Raw genomic sequence first — 23351 nt, 5'->3', positions numbered from 1 at the left:
GTAGATAAAAAGGAATTTTTACACGGAAATATTTTACGTTACACCGACTAAGGGAAATAATAAAATCGCAACAAATAATTTCTTTAAAAAAAAATAAATAGAATTATTGACATCTAGAAATATAACTCAGTGATAGAGCATTCGATTACAGATCGAATGATCCCCTGTTCAAGCACGGTTTTACCTCATCATTTTATTTACCTCAACATTATCATTATTATTTTTCATTTTTTATATTTTTTGCGAATTAGTCTAACGAGCACATTAGTCCTCATAATATATAATATTCAATAGAGGATTGATTCTATAATAATACCTATGCAATTTGTATAAATTAAAATATCACGTTTAAGCGTATTGTACGACCGGACAACGCCGGGCGTATATATATATATATATATATATATATATATATATATATATATATATATATATATATATGACAAAAGTCAATATTCCGCAGTTCATTATGTTGACCATCTTACAATTTCTCCTTTAATTCTGTTGATATTTACAATTCTTGCCAGTATCTGTTTCGTAGCGCAAAATCAATTACTTGGTTATTATATCAATCAGTGAATTTATTTTCCCTTTAACTCATCAGAAGAAATAGCAACAATCAATCCATCAAAAGGAAGCAAAGTGCGTTTGGATATCATTAAAACCCTGAAAATTGGAAGGGAAGCTGTAAATACCTTATAATATCTTTACATTACGCCATTTTGAAATTCAATTGTAAGATGGTCAACATCATGAACTTTGAAATATAGAATTTTGTTATTCATTCATTATATTGCTCTGTAATTATATTGAGCCTATTAAATAAGGATTAGTATATAAGTAAATAAAGTATATTTCCACACATAATATATATATATATATATGTATGTATGTATGTATATATATATACATACATACATACATATATATACATATATATATACGTATATATACATATATATACATATATACATATATATATACATATACATATATATATATATATATAACTGGTAATAAATATAGAAGTAAAGTTAGAGCTTCAGACTAACAGATACAAAATCTCCATCGGTAATAAAGGAAATAAGATCAGACATAGAAGTACATGTAAGGTTTAAGCCCCATCATTACACACACAAAATCGCCATTATAAAAAGATGCGAGAAGAAAATTTTGAATTAAAAACAAAAGCTGAGTTTCGCCTCCAGACGCAAAGATACGAAATCTCCATTAGTAATGGATACGATAAAAAGATTTGTAATAAAATTATAAGTCGAGTTTCAACTTCAAAAATCACTATTACAAATCGACTCGCAACAAAAAGCCTCATCCCCGGTCGTATATTTTGCTAGTATATGAGAGGAAAGAAACATACAGTAAATAAGATTAAGTATTGAAAAGTTATGACAGTATAGATTGACCATCAGTCGTAGTAATTATATTTTAAATTTAAAATAGAGAGATACCAAACCTCCATTAGAAATAGATTTAAAAAAATACAAGCGTACATTAATAGAAGAAAAAATATAGTTTCGATTTTAGACAGACAGATACCAAATCTTCATTTTTAATAGAAAAGAAAGTACAAGAATATATTACTATAATTAGTATTATATTTTTAACTTCAATCAGGCGAATATAAAATCTCCATTAGTAATAAATATGATGTACAATAGTACATTAATTGAAATGTAGTAATAGCGTTTCGATTTCTAAAAGACAGATACCAAATCACCATTTGTAATAGATACAATGTACAGTAGTACCTTAATAGAAGTAGAGTATAGTTTCGACTTCAGAAAGACAGATACACGAAATAGCAATAAATACGATGTGAACAGTACCTTAACAGACGTAGCAGTATAGTTTCGAGTTCAGAAAGACAAACACGAAATATCTCTTATTAATAGATATGATGTATAATAGAAGAAAAAGTATATTTCCGACTTCAGAAAGAGAGATACCAAATCTCCATTATCAATATATATGATGTACAAGTGTACCTTAATAGAAATAGTAGTACAGCCTCGACTTCAAAAAGACGGATACAAAGTCCCAATTGGTCATAAATATGATGAACAATAGTACCTTCATAAACGTTGCAGTATAGTTTGGATTAAAAAAAAAAGATACGAAACCTGCATTAGTAATAAATATGATGTACACTAGTAGCTTAATAGAAGTCGAAGTATAGTTTCGACTTTATAAAGTTAGATACAAAATCTCCATTTTTTATAAATATGATATACACAAGTGCATTATTAAAAGTAACTATATGGGTTTAATTTCAGAAAGACACATTATAATCTCCATTAGTAATAAATATCATGTACAATAGAACCTTAATAGAATCAGTTGTATGATTTCGACTTCAGAAAGACAGACACAAAATCTCTATTAGTAAAATATATTATTAAAAAAATAACTTTATTTGAAGTAGTAGTAAAGTTTCGACTTCAGAATGACAGATACCACATCTCTATTAGTAATAAATATAATGTACAATAGAACGTTAATAGATGTAGTTGTATAGTTTCGTATTCAGAAAGACATACATCAAATCTCCATTAGAAATAAATATGATTACAATAGAACCTTAATAGATGCAGTTGTACAGTTTCGTATTCAAAAAGACAGATACCAAACCTCCATTAGAAATAAATATGATTACAATAGAACCTTAATAGATGTAGTTTTATAGTTTCGTATTCAGAAAGACATATATAAAATTTCCATTAGAAATAAATATGATTACAATAGAACATTAATAGATGTAGTTGTATAGTTTCGTATTCAGAAAGACAGATACCAAACTTCCATTAGAAATAAATATGATTACAATAAAACCTTAATAGATGTAGTTGTATAGTTTCGTATTCAAAAGGACAGATACCAAACCTCCATTAGAAATAAATATGATTACAATAGAACCTTAATAGATGCAGTTGTACAGTTTCGTATTAAAAAGGACAGATACCAAACCTCCATTATAAATAAATATGATTACAATAGAACCTTAATAGATGTAGTTGTATAGTTTCGTATTCAGAAAGACATATATCAAATCTCCATTAGAAATAAATATGATTACAATAGAACATTAATAGGTTTAGTTGTATAGTTTCGTATTCAGAAAGACAGATACCAAACTTCCATTAGAAATAAATATGATTACAATAGCACCTTAATAGATGTAGTTGTATAGTTTCGTATTCAAAAGAACAGATACCAAACCTCCATTAGAAATAAATATGATTACAATAGAACCTTAATAGATGCAGTTGTACAGTTTCGTATTAAAAAAGACAGATACCAAACCTCCATTAGAAATAAATATGATTACAATAGCACCTTAATAGATGCAGTTGTACAGTTTCATATTCAAAAGAACAGATACCAAACCTCCATTAGAAATAAATATGATTACAATAGAACCTTAATAGATGTAGTTGTACAGTTTCGTATTAAAAAAGACGGATACCAAACCTCCATTAGAAATTAATATGATTGCAATAGAACCCTTATAGATGTAGTTGTACAGTTTCGTATTCAAAAACACAGATACCAAACCTCCATTATAAATAAATATGATTACAATAGAACCTTAATAGATGTAGTTGTATAGTTTCGTATTCAGAAAGACATATATCAAATCTCCATTAGAAATAAATATGATTACAATAGAACCTTAATAGATGTAGTTGTATAGTTTCGTATTCAGAAAGACAGATACCAAACCTCCATTAGAAATAAATATGATTACAATAGAACCTTAATAGATGTAGTTGTATAGTTTCGTATTCAGAAAGACAGATACCAAACTTCCATTAGAAATAAATATGATTACAATAGAACCTTAATAGATGTAGTTGTATAGTTTCGTATTCAGAAAGACAGATACCAAATCTCCATTAGAAATAAATATGATTACAATAGAACCTTAATAGATGTAGTTGTATAGTTTCGTATTCAGAAAGACAGATACCAAACTTCCATTAGAAATAAATATGATTACAATAGAACCTTAATAGATGTAGTTGTATAGTTTCGTATTCAAAAAGACAGACACCAAACTTCCATTAGAAATAAATATGATTACCATAGAACTTTAATAGTTGTAGTTATATAGTTTCGTATTCAGAAAGACAGATACCAAACCTCCATTATAAATAAATATGATTACAATAGAACCTTAATAGATGCAGTTGTACAGTTTAATATTAAAAAAGACAGACACCAAACTTCCATTAGAAATAAATATGATTACAATAGAACCTTAATGGATGCAGTTGTACAGTTTCGTATTCAAAAACACAGATACCAAACCTCCATGATAAATAAATATGATTACAATAGAACCTTAATAGATGTAGTTGTATAGTTTCGTATTCAGAAAGACATATATCAAATCTCCATTAGAAATAAATATGATTACAATAGAACATTAATAGATGTAGTTGTATAGTTTCGTATTCAGAAAGACAGATACCAAACTTCCATTAGAAATAAATATGATTACAATAGAACCTTAATAGATGTAGTTGTATAGTTTCGTATTCAGAAAGACAGATACCAAACTTTCATTAGAAATAAATATGATTACAATAGAACCTTAATAGATGTAGTTGTATAGTTTCGTATTCAAAAGGACAGATACCAAACCTCCATTAGAAATAAATATGATTACAATAGAACCTTAATAGATGCAGTTGTACAGTTTCGTATTAAAAAGGACAGATACCAAACCTCCATTATAAATAAATATGATTACAATAGAACCTTAATAGATGAAGTTGTATAGTTTCGTATTCAAAAAGACATATATCAAATCTCCATTAGAAATAAATATGATTACAATAGAACCTTAATAGATGTAGTTGTATAGTTTCGTATTCAGAAAGACAGATACCAAACTTCCATTAGAAATAAATATGATTACAATAGAACCTTAATAGATGTAGTTGTATAGTTTCGTATTCAGAAAGACAGATACCAAACTTCCATTAGAAATAAATATGATTACAATAGAACTTTAATAGGTGTAGTTGTATAGTGTCGTATTCAGAAAGACAGATACCAAACCTCCATTAGAAATAAATATGATTACAATAGAACCTTAATGGATGCAGTTGTACAGTTTCGTATTCAAAAACACAGATACCAAACCTCCATTATAAATAAATATGATTACAATAGAACCTTAATAGATGTAGTTGTATAGTTTCGTATTCAGAAAGACATATATCAAATCTCCATTAGAAATAAATATGATTACAATAGAACATTAATAGATGTAGTTGTATAGTTTTGTATTCAGAAAGACAGATACCAAACTTCCATTAGAAATAATTATGAGTACAATAGAACCTTAATAGATGTAGTTGTATAGTTTCGTATTCAGAAAGACAGATACCAAACCTCCATTAGAAATAAATATTATTACAATAGAACCTTAATAGATGTAGTTGTATAGTTTCGTATTCAGAAAGACAGATACCAACCTTCAATTAGAAATAAATATGATTACAATAGAACCTTAATAGATGTAGTTGTATAGTTTCGTATTCAAAAAGACATATATCAAATCTCCATTAGAAATAAATATGATTACAATAGAACCTTAATAGATGTAGTTGTATAGTTTCGTATTCAAAAAGACAGACACCAAACTTCCATTAGAAATAAATATGATTACAATAGAACTTTAATAGATGTAGTTGTATAGTTTCGTATTCAGAAAGACATATATCAAATCTCCATTAGAAATAAATATGATTACAATAGAACATTAATAGATGTAGTTGTATAGTTTCGTATTCAGAAAGACAGATACCAAACCTCCATTAGAAATAAATATGATTACAATAGAACCTTAATAGATGTAGTTGTATAGTTTCGCATTCAGAAAGACAGATACCAAACTTCCATTAGAAATAAATATGATTACAATAGAACCTTAATAGATGTAGTTGTATAGTTTCGTATTCAAAAGGACATATATCAAATCTCCATTAGAAATAAATATGATTACAATAGAACCTTAATAGATGTAGTTGTATAGTTTCGTATTCAAAAAGACAGACACCAAACTTCCATTAGAAATAAATATGATTACAATAGAACTTTAATAGATGTAGTTGTATAGTTTCGTATTCAGAAAGACAGACACCAAACTTCCATTAGAAATAAATATTATTACAATAGAACTTTAATAGATGTAGTTGTATAGTTTCGTATTCAGAAAGACAGATACCAAACTTCCATTAGAAATAAATATTATTACAATAGAACCTTAATAGATGTAGTTGTATAGTTTCGCATTCAGAAAGACAGATACCAAACTTCCATTAGAAATAAATATGATTACAATAGAACCTTAATAGATGTAGTTGTATAGTTTCGTATTCATAAAGACAGACACCAAACTTCCATTAGAAATAAATATGATTACAATAGAACCTTAATAGATGTAGTTGTATAGTTTCGTATTCAAAAAGACAGACACCAAACTTCCATTAGAAATAAATATGATTACAATAGAACCTTAATAGATGTAGTTGTATAGTTTCGTATTCAAAAAGACAGACACCAAACTTCCATTAGAAATAAATATGATTACAATAGAACCTTAATAGATGAAGTTGTACAGTTTCGTATTCAAAAAGACAGATACCAAATCTCCATTCGTGATAGATAAGAAGTACAACAGTACAAATATATAAATAGTAATATAATTTTTACTTTAGACAGACAGATACCAGAATCTCTTTTAGTAAATTATAAGAAATTATTACTAGAAGTAGATATAGAGTTTCGACATAAGATAAACAGATTCAAAATCTGATAAAGAAAACATAAGTAAAAAAAAAAACAGTAAATAAATAGTAATTTTATTTTTTAATTTTTATTATCGTCACTTTTTATAAGAAGTTTACCAAAATTTACCGAACATTCATGGATCCTAGTCCGTACAAGCACGCCAATATTTTTCTCTTTAGAATTGAAGTTCCTCTCCTCGGATCCAAATGTTTTCTCTTTGAAAACCACACACTTAAACGCTATTGACTATTTTCATGCGGCCAGTTAATCGACGCTTTTCACTACAACCACAAAGAAAAAAGAAGACGTATTTTAATACCAAAAGAAACTGGAAAAATTGTGATAATTATTAAAAAAAAAGTACATAAGGAGTACATAAGGAGTAGCCAAACCTTTACTTGTCATGCACCATTTTCCTTATGTTTAATTCAAATGCACCACGGATATTTATATCTTTTTGTCCATTAAATTTTGGTAATATTTATATACTTATACATATCATCATTTGATAGTATAATAATTATAATACTTTATGTATATATGTATATGGAAGTTAGAGTTGTGTGTTTCCGTGATGAAAGCGTTTGTTGAATTTTAAAATAAAATACGTATAAAATACGCTTATAACCCAAATTACAACGCAATATTATGCAAAAAACAAACAAATATTTATTTGTTTAAAAATATTTCGACGATAAACGTCATCCTCAGAATTTTATACATTTTTACTTTTTTTTCCTCGCCATGATGTTAAATTGAAAAAAATTAAACACTTAGCAAAGAGTCCGTATGTTGTCAGGCTGCAGTGTTGTTTTGAAATGCTAGAAGAATACGCTTGACGCACGTGATATGAAAGTCAGAGTTGTATTTTCCGTGATAGAAGTGTTGTTAAGACTTTAAAATACGCATAAAATACGTTTGAAAATGTATTTATAGTGATTAAGCTACACAGAGGTGTCCGTGCCTCATCCTCGTAGGGAATCGTCAGACTAACATGCACAGAATCAGTGTTACTAAGGTTTTTAATCAATCCAAATAGTATTTAGTCTAGCTAACTAATCCATTATTTCCATTGTTATTCCCTCACACGACTTGGTTCAACTGACCTCTTCTTAACATCGTCTTCTTTTGTTCTGTTTAATACAAATAGGAAGATTATTATTATTATTATTATTATTATTATTATTATTATTATTATTTATGTATTATTTTCCTAAGCTAAAAGTTATTTTATGCATAGTTGTTTTTTCTTTTGCTATTTTATTCCTAAAGTTTATTATGCTTTGGGGGGTCTTGAAAGGTTAGAATTTCAAATTTCTCATTAAACCATAACCTACATAAGTCGTCTAAATTTCCACATGTACTGACCTGTCGTACTATTGTCCACTCGATAATTGGGAAGAGTCAACTTTCTTTGAGTCACCAGTAATGGGTCGTTAGTGTTGTTTTTATTCGGTGTTTTTTTGCTATTGTTGTTGTTTTTGTTATCATATATGATTTTATAGTCGTAATATCTGGTTTTAAAATCAAGGAATGTAATACTCATGTCGTACATTTGTTATTCGAGCTTTCCTTGGCAAACATTGTGGCTTGGTAAAAAAATATTTTTGCTTGGGCAGTTTATATATATATATATATATATATATATATATATATATATATATATATATATATATATATATATATATATATATATATTTACTGGATTTTTTTCATCACCCCTGGACACGCTATATATATATATATATATATATATATATATATATATATATATATATATATATATATATATATATATATATATATATTATTTTTATTATTACTACTACCAGCAGTGGAAGACTTTGTTTTAAACAAGATCAAATTAAAAAAAAAAAAAAAGAAAATTAAAGGAATCGTCTTTTGCATCGGAAAATAGGGACAATTTTTTTCAATTCCGATACCGATTCCGATACCCCGAAAAGTTTCGATTTTTCCGATTCCTGATTCCGATTAATGATCCCAACACTGCAATTAATATTTCAATCATTCATCCATTACTAATCTATGGAATTTTTTTTTACCATTCCATTATCCTTACATCATCAACGCTCTGATGCCCATCTGGCATCAATTGTGATGGATGCCTCTCGTCTGGGAGAGGCCCCGTGTTTTGACAAGCTTCTGGGTTTGACCTTTACTCCTGATCTGAAATGGAACACGTACATCAAGTCTGTTGCCAAGATCGCTGGAAAGATAGTGGGATCCTTCTCCCGCTCCAGAAGATATCTCACTACTGATGCAATTCTCTATCTATATAAAAGCCAATTACGTCCAAGGATGGAATACTGTTGCCATATCTGGGCAGGAGCTGCTAAAAACAGCATATCTTGCCTTGACAGAGTACAAAATAGACTTCGTGGCTTAGTAGGGGATGCCCTTTTCTCTACCCTGCAACCTCTCTCCCACAGAAGAGACGTTGCGAGCCTATCCTTGTTTTATCGCTATTTCCATAGCAGGTGCTCGTCTGAACTCCAATCTCTGGTCCCCCCCTCGCCAATCTTTTACGAAAAACACCCGTCTAGCTGAATCCACTGTGAAAATTTCCCCCCACTCTTTATCTGTGCCTAAATCAAAACGTGGATTCCATGAACAAAGCTTCTTTCTTAGAACTGCACGCCTGTGGAACTCTGTTCCGTCTGCCTGCTTCCCACCTGACTACAACTTGGATGTCTTCAAGTCTAACGTTAACAAATTCCTAATGAACCGCGCCCTTAAGTAAACACTTCATCAAATCTCCACACTAACATAATGTACTTGCAATAACCCTTATCCCTGAGTGGCTTCCGGGCCTTGATAAGTGGTAACCACTGTGTAAAACTATATATATATATATATACATTCTATGCTATCAAATTATTTATATGAGCTTTTCTATGTTAAATGATCACATACTCACCATGTCAACTTACACTGAGATCAGTAAGTTGAAAAGGCAATTGAAATAGTTGTTATATAAGTATTAGATCCGAGCAGGTGTTTTGTGGTGGTGGTGGTGGGGGGGGGGACATTTAACCGAGGATAACTCTTAGCTATCAATAATGAATCTTATATAAATCTTAGCTATTAATAATAATAATTAATTGGACATTTTCGTAGCTAATACTCTAATATAGATTGATTTATGGGTGAACAATCTTTGGCATATTTTAAAATGTTCGTGGATGGGGGTAAGATGAATATAAATATTAATGCAGTAATAAATCGTATCTCTTCAGATATTGGAAAAATTCAAATTAAAGGGAAATAATTCTATATTTTCGACAGAGTTTCTTCTCCTGAATAATTTTAGTGAGTGTATTCTAAATATTGGATTGTAATTATAATTACTAGCGGGGCCTGTGAAAATTGCATAGCGGACTCTATGTAATATGTTGATGTTGACATTCTGTGGATGCTCAGTATAAACGGGGACGCCCTGATATTATTGTAGATCTTTTGTTAAAACTGCAAACGTATTTATCTAAGCTAGCAGGGACGCCCAGCGTAGCCCGGTCCTAAAATACACTAAAATATGATATTTTAATTTATGCAGATTTCGTATAGATTATTATAGAATCAATTTTCTATCGATTCTTATATATTATAAAGTTGTGATTTAATATATATATATATATATATATTTAATATATATATATACATATATATATATATATATATATATATATATATATATATATATATATATATATATATAAATGTATATATAGCAGCCTATATAGCAATATCCCACACAATCTAGGAAAAGAAGCTATCGCATATTGGATTGACAAACATACACAGACTTTACACCCCAGATTCAATAAACAATTCGTGATTGATAGCATCGACATAATCCTCAATAACAACTCCTTCCAATTCAATAAAGACAACTACATCCAAATACTAGGCACAGCAATGGGTACCAAAATGGCACCGACATATGCCACCCTTACACTCGCCTTCCTAGAAGAGACCCTTTATGAAAGGATAGAGCAAAAGTACGGGCACAATATAAAAACACTCTTCATAAAATCTTGGAAAAGATACCTAGACGACTGCTTTATCCTCTGGAGAACCTCATGGGGGGATATCAAAGAACTCCACACTTTGCTACAAAATCTACACCCAAAAATAAACTTCACACTAGAACAAAGCCCCACAGAACTACCTTTTCTAGACATCCTAGTAACAATAAAAAACAACAACATAATCACAGACATCTACCACAAACCCACAGACACTCAACAATACCTCCACTTCAAAAGCCACCATCCTAAAAACTGTCTAAAATCAATACCCTACTCCCTAGCACGTAGTCTGCACCATAGTAACAGACAGACACCTCCGTTCAACTAGACTGAATGAACTACAAATAACACTGCGGAAAAGAGGATACCCACTACCACTAATACAGAAAGGTATTGAACTGGCTGAAAAAATTCCAATAGACCAACTAAGAACCCCAAAAGAACACAACAAAGAACAAATTCTAGCATACGTCTCTACACACAACACAAACAACCCAGAACTATTCACACAGATAACAAAAAACCTTATCCTCCTCAATCAGAACGACAAACTAAACAACATACTTAAAACAACAAAAATAATAAAAAGCAAACGCCAACCCCAAAACTTAAAACACATCCTAACTTCCTCAAAACTCGTCCCACATACTACAAAAGGAGTTACAAAATGCAACAAACCGCGATGCGGAGTATGTGACATAATAATAGAAGGTAACACATACACATTCAAAAACCCAGCACAAACATTCAAAATAAAAAAGGATCTAAATTGCACCTCCAGAAATGTAGTATATGCACTAAGATGCACAACATGCAACAAATCCTACATAGGCGCCACCAAAAATTTCAGCAATAGAGTGGCCTTACATAAGAGCAACATCAAAATTGCAGATAACAGACACCTCTATGTTTCAAAACACGTACACACATGCAGTGGAAACAGCTTCAAAATAATGCCAATCTTCCAAACAGACAATTATTTTTATTTACTTACACAGGAAAAAAACTTCATCACCAAATTCATTCCTGAACTGAACAGAACCTAATACTATCACACAAAAACATGAAATGCAAGGTACACTCGCATGCACACCCATACACATACACATATACACACCCACACATAAATCAGAACCGACACATTAAAACACACACACGTGCGCGCATACAACCACACACAGACATAACACCCCTATCTCTAATACAACACACTGAACAATACCAACCCTACTTAACCTCGAAACCAACAACACTAGGAGACACCTAGAACCATAGTGTAATATCTGTTCTAACACCTCGCTCCCTCCTCAGTCAGGGGAGGAGAACCCCCTCATGACTGAAACGACTATCTTCCCTTCTATCATCCTCCTCCCATACCTACACCCCCTCCAATGCCCCCCCTCTGAGGAACAAAATCTTCCCCACACTAGGAACCGATCCTGGATCTGGCCATACTCACATGGGGAGACAAATAAATAGAAACATTAAAAAATCCCCTATTTTAAATACACCCCTCTTTCTAAACAAACATAATATAAGACTAAAACGAAAAATCACAATACTAAAATCCAAGAATCCAAAAAATAAATATCAAAATAGAATGAAAGCACCCCTTCCCTTACTTCAGAAGAGCCAGTCCCCCCTCCCCACACATACACATTAGTAACGACCTCGGACCACAGCCGCCTTCCTAAGGAAGTAAATAACCCCAAAATACTATAAAACAATATACACATTCCCAAACCAATAAAAGCAAACACACACACGCACACACACGCGCACACACACACACATAAACACACACGCACACACACACGCATGCACACACACATACACACACCCTACCCCACTCTAAAGGAAAAGAAAAAAACATTCGCAGAAAGAGATAGCGACTGACTACAGCGAGGTTAAGTCTCCCTGGACAAACCAAATAAAAAAGCAATAAAAATTCAGCATACCAATGTATAATAAACACTTACAAGCCTCCACCCCTTGGAAAAACTTCAAACTAACTACGAAAATCGCCATTTTTACACATTTGAAAATAATTTCTGACGAGGACGCATCACAGACCGTCTGAAACGCGTGTAAATGATTTCAATGACTTAAAAACATTATTACAATGATCCAAACATAATTCTCAATGAAAAACCAAGACACGGAATAATAAAATAATGTTAAAAAATACACATTGTTGGTGACTACTCCCTTATTTAAATATACATCTTTCTTTCGTTGGAATTTATTAACCCATTTTATATATATATATATATATATATATATATATATATATATATATATATATATACACACACACACACATACACACACACACACACATATATATATATATATATATATCCATTTGACTTGGGCGCATTAGCTTGAATCGAAACCGAAACCAAAACTTGTGAAGAAAAATATGTGTACATATATAACTTGAATTCCTCCAGATATAATTGAAATCGGAACCGAAACCAAAGCTTATAAAGAATTCTTAGCAAAATTATTTATAAAAAATAAATGACTTGAATACCATCAGTTATAATCGAAACCGAAACCAAAGCTTATAAAGAATTCTTGGCAAAAGTATTTATTCCAAAAACTGGAAGGTCATAACAATTAAACAACAGTCACTCGGAAGAAAAGAGACGTAAGCGTGACACACAAAATAACACACACGGTATTGTATTAATATAGACTAGCGAAACCCGTGGAAATCCCACAGAGAGCTCATTCATATGTAATATATTGATGTTGGCATTCTGTAGATGTTCAGTGTAAATGGAGACGTTCTGATATTATTGCAGTTTTTTGTTAAAACTGCAAAAGTATTTATCTAAGCTAGCACGAACGTCTGGTAAAGCACGGCCGTAAAGTACGCTTAAATATGATATTTTAATTCTTGCAGATTTCGTATATTATAGAGTTAATGTTCTATCGATTTTTATATGTTATAAAGTTACGATTTAAAAAATAAAAAAATATATCCATATGACTTAGGTGCATTAGTTTGAATCGAAACCGAAATAAAAACTTATGAAAAAAAAAAAATATATATATATAACTTGAGTTCTTTCAGCCATAATCGAAACCGAAACCTGAAGAATTCTTGATAAAATTATTAATAAAAAAAAAATAGATGAAGTGCCATCAGTAATAATCGAAACCAAAACCAACCTTATGAAAATTCTTGATAAAATTATTTATGACAAGAAATAGAATAATATAACAATTAAACGACCCGGGCGTAAGCATGACACGCAAAATAACACACACGCTATCGTATTAATATATATTAGATTTTTCTTATGCTAGTATATATATGGTAAGTAAAGTTAAATCATTATTGATATTTTGCATCCACCATCCGTTGTTTGTTATGGTCAAAATTAAATGTTACGTTTGTCTTAAGAGAAGCAATGAAAGTTATTTTTTTTTAATTATTATTGTAGACTAGCCTGGGTGCCCGGCGTTACCCGGGTATTTGTAGGTGTGTGCTGAGCAAAAAAAAAAAAGTTGAAGTAGGCAGGCTCGAACCCGTGACGCGAAGGTGGAAAAGAAAGTCGAAGTGTGTGTAAGGGTGTTAGTTGAGCAAAGAAAAAAAAAATAGTGATAGTAGGCAGGCAGGCTCGAACCCGTACCGCGAAAGTGGAAAAAAAAGTGAAAAAAAAAATATGACGCGTTAGTTGTAGCGCCCATCGCCAAACCCGATGTAACGTAGGTTTAAATTAAGGCTAGACAATCGGAAAGAGGTCATGACTTTCGAAAATATCGGCGAAAAAAGCGCCCCTCCCTGTAGAAAAGTGCCCAGTTGAGAGTGAAGGAATTAATGTTTTTGGCCAATTTTCTGATATTTGTCGCCCGAAGGGTCGCGCTTCAAAATCATACCGATCTTGTGAAAATCCATTGTCTTTGTCGAAAGTTTTTGCGAGATATACATACATACATACATACATGTATTTAAACAGATTTTTTGCCCTTTATATTATAGAAGATAGCTTTAGTTTCGTATTTTTTTCTATTGGCTTATGACTGTAATTAGATTTTCAGCTGATATCGTATGATAAATATTTTAGAAATAGAATTTTCTATGGTTTTTATTGTGTGTTTTATTTTTAGTTTATACCCTAAATACAAAATCTGTAAAATATAGTCTCACAAGGTCGTAAACACTTGAGAAAAATTTAATTTTAATGCAATTTTTAATTTTTTTTCTTTTCTTTTTTTTTTTTTTGCATTTATATTGTTATTCTTGATCGAAATTTATAAAATTGAGCTGCGAGTTTTGATTTGTTACTGCTGGAAACGAGGCCATTCAACCAGGAAATCCGCAGAAGAGATTTGTGCTGTATTTGCATTTTGTATAATTCTGTGCTTTTTCCTCTTCTGATAAGAAGCATTTAGCTTTGAAATGCCATGGCCTAAAGACGTTTTTCTTAATATAATGCCAAGTCTCCATCTCTATGACCATGATGATTATGACTACGACAATATAGACATATTTATAAGTAAATAAAAATAAAACAAATCGATCACATACGGTAAACTTGTCGATAGAATCCTTGTAAGGAATAATATGTTTGAATCGTTTGAAATCATACCAAGGAAAAACACAAGGATTCTATCGACAAGTTTATCGAATGTTATCGATTTGTGTTATTTTTATTTATTTATAAATATATCCAATCTACAATGCGGTCTGTCCAGTAACTGGCGGCTAGTGATGGCCCGACCTCTGTGTTTAAGGGTATCTTTCGACAAGCTAGCGCTATTTTGTAAGAAGGACATTGAAAAAAAAACTGCAGCTGATACAGTTACCAGTTATCTTGCACTCGCTTGTCATTGGATTCTGACTATGGATGCTCAGAGAGTAATACTCGTGTCGTACAAGCATTTATCTTTGAGATCATTTTGTACAGACATCTCTTCTTTAAAAATCCTGTGGTGATAAAGGCAAGGCGATGCGTACAGACCTAACAAGTTTGGAGTATGTAGTCACAAATCTGCACATAGGCGGCTTAAAGCTTTATCTTAACATCGTTATTATTTTGAGGGACAGGAACTAGTTTCGGTGAGGCTTTTTGCGACTGAGCAGCCCTTTTAAGGGACAGCACTGCTCACTCAAATCATGAGAGAGGTCTAGAAAAGGTGACCTAAAAATCGTCTGTTCCTATTTTCAGCTGGTCAGTTACCTGCGGCTGGCGGTTGTTCATTTATGCAGGGGAAAAAAATGTGATTTATTCTAAAAAGATAACTAAATTGAATACTGCTACCTGGAACGTAATGACGATTATTGATAAGAAACAGTCGGTTAATCCAGAGCGAGGAACAGCTATTGTTGCCAGAGAATTAGCTAGATGCAACGTGGATATTGCTGCTCTATCTATTGCGTTTTAGTGATGAAAATCAACGTTTTTTTCTGGAAAGGCAAACCCAAGGGAGTAAAAAGGGAAGGAGGAGTTGGTTTTGCTATCAGGACAAAGATTACATCTCAGTTAAAACAACCTTGTGGAATAAGTAATCGAATCATGTTACTGAGAGTACCTTTACCTAATGATCGTTACGTGTCATTTATCTCAGTATATGCTCCTACTTTGGATAGTGGGCAAGATGTCAAAATGGGGTTTTATCAAGATCTAGGGCATTGTATCAAATGGATACCAAAAGCAGATAAGATTCTGTTGCTTGAAAACTTTAATGAATGGGTTGGAAGTGATCATGACAAATTGGGTCTCTTAGAAAAATATGGCCTTGGTAAAGCAAATGATAATGGGATTCTTCTTTGTCAGCTCTGCACTGAACATAATCTTGCAGTATGTAACACGTTCTACGAACAAAACCCCATTCACAAGGTAACTTGGATACACCCTCGATCAAAACCTGGTCATATTCTGGATTATGTTATCATACGCAAGCGTGTTCCTCTATTGCTCCTGCTAAAGTTAAGTTGTGTATAACGAAAAATGTCAGAGCCAATGGAGTAAAAGTGCCAAAACGCATCGACGTCTCCAAGTTACAAAATAAGGAAGTGTGTGTGTGAAATTCTTAGAACCTCATTTATTAATATCTCATTTGACGGAACATGGGAACGGTTCAATTCACAAGGAGCTGAAATTCTTGGCTTTAAGAAATCCAAACATAGGAACCATTCTACAATCACCAGTCTTTTGGAAGAGAAGAAAAAGGTCCACGAGATATGTTTGTGTTCTAATGGATCAGCTCAATTAAATGCAAAAAAAAAAAAAAAATGTATAAAGAAGCAAAATTTAAAAGTACAGCTACGTTATCATCCTGACAGGCAGCTAAATCCCACCCCCACATAGTAGAGATCCCTAGATGTAAAAGATCTTTCTACTCCAGTAGTTTCTTCCCCAGAACCGCTAGACTCTGGAATTCCATTCCAAGTTCCTGCTTCCCCAACTGTACTGACATGTAGAAGTTCAAGTGTAACGTGAACTGACATCTTGCTGCCCAAATCCCGACATAGTACCCCAGTAGTTGTTGCCCCTGATAGTAGCCCCCTACACCAAAGTGGCAATGTGCTTTGTTTGGGGTGAAAATGTAAAAAAAAAAAAGTTATTGGAAAGGTTTCACCAAAGTTGTATTCGGAGAATACTTAATATTAACTGGAGGACTCTAACGTCAGGACACTGTAGTTCTTGAAGGATCAAATAGTTCTAGTATTGAAATAAAAATCATTCAAAATCAGATGCGCTTGGTTAGGATGGAGGACAAAAGACTTCCTAAACAACCATTTTATGATGGGATAGATATGGGTAAAAGACCACAACATAAACCAAGGAAAAGGCTTAAGGATTCTCTGAAAAACAACTTGAAAATACTCGAGACAGATGTACATAACTGGGAAGCCCAAGCGAAAGATCTCCTTAAACACATACTTAAATCATTCCTTGACATCTATGCTGATGACACGATCATCTACGGCAACACATCAAAGGCTGTAAATGACAAAGTTCTCTCTGATTCTCTCGCCTTTGTTCTCGAGCGCGTGGTTCAGTGGAGGAAGACGTGGCTGGTTACCTTTAATGCATCTAAAACCAAACTCCTATCTTTACATTATCAACGCTCTGATACCCATCTGGCATCAATTGAAATGGATGGCTCTCGTCTAGGAGAAGCCCTATGTTTTGACAAGCTTCTGAGTTTGTCCTTTACTCCTGATTCGAAATGGAACACGTACATCAAGTCTGTTGCCATGGTCGCTGGAAAGATGGTGGGATCCTTCTACCGCTCCAGAAGATATCTCACTACTGATGCAATTCTCTATCTATATAAAAGCCAAGTACGTCCAAGGATGGAATACTGCTGCTATATCTGGGCAGGAGCTGCTAAAAACAGTCTATCCTGCCTTGAAAGAGTACAAAATAGACTTCGTGGCTTAGTGGGGGGTGCCCTTTTCTCTACCCTGCAACATCTCTCCCACAGAAGAGACGTTGCGAGCCTATCCTTGTTTTATCGTTATTTCCATGGCAGATGCTCGTCTGAACTCCAATATCTGGTCCCCCCTCGCCAATCTTTCACGAAAAACACCCGTCTAGCTGAATCCACTGTCAAATATTTTCCCCACTCTTTATCTGTGCCTAAATCAAAACGTGGATTCCATGAACAAAGCTTCTTCTTAGAACTGCACGCCTGTGGAACTCTGTTCCGTCTGCCTGCTTCCCACCTGACTAACAACCTGGATGTCTTCAAGTCCAACGTAAACAAATTCCGAATGAATCGCGCGTTAAGTAAACACTTCATTAAATCTCCACACTAACGTACAGTACTTGCAATAATCCTTATCCCTGTGTGGCTTCCGGGCCTTGATAAGTGGTGACCACCGTGTAAAAAAAAAAAAAAGATCGATTACTGTGGAGAAAAACCATCAAAGAAAGTTGTAAGACTTTTGAAGAGCAGCGTGTAGATCTTGCTGTCTTAAAACGTGTTTTAAGAAATCAGGACGATAATATAATGTCAAATCTAAAAGTGGTCTGACACGGTATTTGAGGATTCACAATATTATCATGAGATCACCTTTACAAGAAGAAATGTTTTATGTCACATTTGTGAACTTTCATGTAGGACTACAGCTGGATTAAAAGTCACCTACGTGACGCAATAGCACTTAACTGAAGAGATGGCAGACTTCTGTCAAGAAGTCTCTGTTTCATGCATTGAGCACTCTTTGGAATGACATATTGTGTTGTTCTTATGAGTTACTGAAAAATTCTACCAACAGTATAATTATATATATATATATATATATATATTGTTCTTAAAATGAAAACGGTATTTTATGTGAAGTTTTCCTTTACGTCTCAAGCACTGAGTTAGTAAAAAAGTTAAAAATATTAATTTTCCTCTCTCCAATTGATCATTTACAACAGAGCGCAAACGGTCGTATGGCAGCTGTATGCAAATGCCGAGCCGTGTGCGAAGTGACGTCACGGCAAGGAAGAAAAGAAAAAGAAGTAAAACGAAGAACCGACGATCACTTTTGAGAGAACTATGATCATGTTAGATACGTGGATAACGTCACAGCCGTAATAAGAAGTCACGCATGGCGGGAAAATGATGGATTAAGTCTTTTCTTAAAACCTGAAACATCGAGTTGAAGTTCTTTCCTATTCCTTGTCTTTTTCTACCTTGCGACGGAGTCTACAACGTGTTAGGTCCATATGTTAACACGTCTTCTTTACAGAAGATTATTTGGCGCCGTTCGTCCAGGCCTTTTCACAAAATATGTGTTTTATATATTTAAAAAACCAACATAATATAAAAATTACATGAAAAAAAAAACATAAATATATTTTTTAGCTAAATTCCTTACTTTTCAAAAATCCGCTAAAAGCACACATAAAGAGCGTTCTGCATTAGTTCAAAACAATTTTTTTTTCGTTTTAAAACTTAATTTCTGATATATTTTAAATAACAAAAACACAATGTGCAGATATATTCATCGTAGTTAATTACTCTCTTATGCAAATACTAAGTAACGTGGTATCACACGGAGTCTAACACATATATTTTTTCGTTGCACTTGCTATAAAACAGTAGAAGCTTGATAAAGATGGAAATCGATATACTTATTTAATAACGTTGTTCAAAGAACGACTATAAACTACTATATATAAAAAATTTAGTATTTTTTAAAAATGTTTGTTAATATCGTTAAAATGATTGCGGATCCTGAATGGTTTTGTATATGTATAAATACGTAAATACGTGCATCATAGTTACTTCTTTTCATGAAAATATTAAGTATCGCATTTATTCTCCAGAACATTTAACAACTATTTCTCTAAAAGTATACAGGTAGGAATCGGTGTGTAAACAGGGTAAGACAATAGAAATAGATGACAAATATATCTGGATGGCGAAAAGGATGAGAAGTATACCTGGATGGCTAAATGAATGAGAAATATATCTGGTTGGCGAAATGGATGAGAAGTATATCTGGATGGCTAAATGAATGAGAAATATATCTGGATGGCGAAAAGGATGAGAAGTATATCTGGATGGCTAAATGAATGAGAAATATATCTGGATGGCGAAATGGATGAGAAATATATCTGGATGGTGAAATGGATGAAAAGTATATCTGGATGGCGAAATGGATGAGAAATATATCTGGATGGCGAAATGGACGAGAAATATATCTGGATGGCGAAATGGATGAGAAGTATATCTGGATGGTGAAATGGATTAGAAATATATCTGGATGGCGAAGTGGATGAGAAGAATATCTGGATGGCGAAATGGATGAGAAATATATTTGGATGGCAAAATGGATTAGAAGTATATCTGGATGGCGAAATGGATTAGAAGTATATCTGGATGGCGAAATGGATGAGAAGTATATCTGGGTGACGAAATGGATGAAAAGTAGATCTGGATGGCGAAATGGATGAAAAGTAGATCTGGATGGCGAAACTGTTGCAGTAGTATTGAAGCTTTGTTACCTTGGCGACATCATTGCCGCACAGGGATGAGTTATAACGTTTATCTATACATTATTAAAAGGTTATGTGTTTGTGGGGTTTGTATAGAGATTGAAACACGTGATTGGTTTACAAAAACAGAATAGGCAGAGTATACGCAATACTAAAATTTTACGATTTTAATATCAGATTTCGAATCTCACTTAAATGTAAATGATTTTTTAAACTGAATACGTGTTTAATACATTTAAAGAAAACAGCATATAAAAAATACATACGTTTTTTTTTAACTAAATAACCTTACTTTTTAACACGCCGCAAAAAGCAGACATAAATAGACAAAACAAAAACACATTACTTCATCGTAGTTAATTACTCTCTAGTGCAAATACTAAGTAGCGTGTTTTCACACAAAATCTACCAAATATTTTTCGTTGCATGTGCTATAAAAAGTAGAAGCTAAAGATTCATGTACTGTAACAACGCTGTTCCAAAAAACGACTATATTTAATAGATTCAGTATTTTTTTTTACAAAGGAGTCACCACTTATAAAGGCCAGGAGGCCACTCGAAGATAAGGGTTAATGAGTGTACAGCGGTCAAAGAGAACATGTGTTAGTCATCATTAGTAGTGGGAATTTGGTAAATTGGATGACTTAAGGGAATGGCTCATAAACAATTTGTTCATGTTGGACAATCGTAGTCAGTTGGAATGCAAGAAAACTGAAGAGTTACACGGGCGTGCAGTTCTAAGAAAGAAGCTTTATTCATTGAATCTTCGTTTAGGTTAAGGCACAGATAAATAGGTGGAAATTATTGATAGTAGTTTCAGCAAGACGAGTTTTTTTTTTTTTTTTTTCGTGAAAGTCAGGACAGGGAGGCATAGATTGGAGCCCAGACGATCACTTGCCATGAAAATAACGATAAAGCAGAAATAGGCTGTGGGAAGAGAAAAGTTCAATCCCTACTAGGCTGCGATGCCTATTTTGAACTCATATTTCGGTACTTATGCAAAAATAAAGATCGAGTTATCATCAGAATTTTCCGGCAGTTTACGAAAAATGCTGGAAAGTATCAAACGAAAGTTTAGTGATATTTTTCTTGCGTAAACGCTGGCCAAAGTTTTCAATGGAAAATATTAATTATTTTATTATGAACATAGTTAAAAGAAAAATTAATTGAAAAAAATGAAAACAATATTTTTTTTGTCGTTACGAAAAAATACTATGAACAAATTGTTTGACTATTTTTACAAAGCTTTTAAAAAATTAAATTCAAATTTAAAAAAAAAACACTCATTGTAAAGTAAGTTTTATAAATAAATATTTTTGTAATAATAAACAACTGATAGCAAACAAAAATAAAAATTTGACTTTTTATGTTTTTTTTTTCTTTTTACTTTTTGTGAGATATTCTTCAAAACAATATAAACATTTAGTTGTTCTTTTTTTTTATAAAATTAATCAATGATAACAAATAAATGTTTTCTTAAATCATGTTGGATTCTGCGATTTCATTTCCTCAGCGTTTTGGCACCTTTCGGCGTTTTATGTAAACTGCTCGAAAAAATTCCAACGATAGCACGATCCTTCTTCTACATGAGTATCAGTATTTCTTAGTGTTTGCTAACAGCATTAAAATAATTACAAATCTTCAGGGGATTTTTTAATAATTAAAAATTAACTTTGAAAAATTGTGGATGAAAGTCGAGCGAAATCCAAGTTTTTGCGGTACTCACGAGCATCGGGTACACAACACGTATAGGGTAATAACTAGTTTGTCTGCACCCAGTAGGTAATGCCCTTTTTCTTCCCTGCAACCTCTTTCCCACAGAAAATATGTTGTGAGCCTCTCTCTGCTCCATCGTTATTTTGATGCAAGTGCTTGACTGAGCTTCAATCTATGATCCCCCCTTGCCAAACTTTCACAAAAAAGGACTCGGCTAGCTACAACTACTATATACAATTCCTCTCACTTTCTAACTGTGTCTAAATCTAAACGCAGATTCCATGAGCATCGAAGCTTCGAAGCCTTAATGAGTGATGCTTTTTTCTCCTCTCTGCAACCTCTTTCCCACAGAAGAGAAGTTGCAATCCAGTCTCTACTCTATCGTCATTTTCATGGCAAGTGCTCGTCTGCGCTCCAGTCTACGCCTTTCTGTTGCACAATTTTTCACAACAAGCATTCGTCTAGCTACAACACTTTCCCCTCACTCTATCTATGCCTAAATCTAAAAGCCGATTCCATGAACAAAGCTTCCCTTCTTAGAACTGCCCGCCTGTGAAGCTCTGTTCCGTTGGCCTGCTTTTCAGCTGACTACAATATGATCGTTTTCAAGTTCAATGTAAACAAGTTCAATCCATTTCTACCCCATTTCTACCACTAACTATTAATACGCTGTTATCCCGGTGACCACCGTACACTTATTAACCCTTATCCTCAAGTGGCCTTTGGGCCTTGATAAATGGCGACTCCCTATGTAAAAAAAAGTGTAAGACAATGGAGATCGAGGAAACGTATATCTGGATGGCGAAAC

At 32.7% G+C, this 23351-nt stretch overlaps 1 protein-coding gene across 2 annotated transcripts in view; it reads right to left on the bottom strand.

The window, feature by feature from the left end:
- The window catches only part of LOC145263762 (polypeptide N-acetylgalactosaminyltransferase 5-like), a 231481-nt gene that overhangs the window by 97649 nt on the left and 110481 nt on the right, over positions 1-23351 (bottom strand). The gene's annotated exons all lie outside the window — the stretch shown is intronic.

Source organism: Euprymna scolopes, chromosome 39 (genome assembly GCF_053919585.1).
Source record: "Euprymna scolopes isolate OS-2025 chromosome 39, ASM5391958v1, whole genome shotgun sequence".
Taxonomy (NCBI): Eukaryota; Metazoa; Mollusca; class Cephalopoda; order Sepiida; family Sepiolidae; genus Euprymna; species Euprymna scolopes.
The sequence above is the reverse complement of the archived record's forward strand: the minus strand, read 5'-3'. Positions and strand labels throughout refer to the sequence as shown.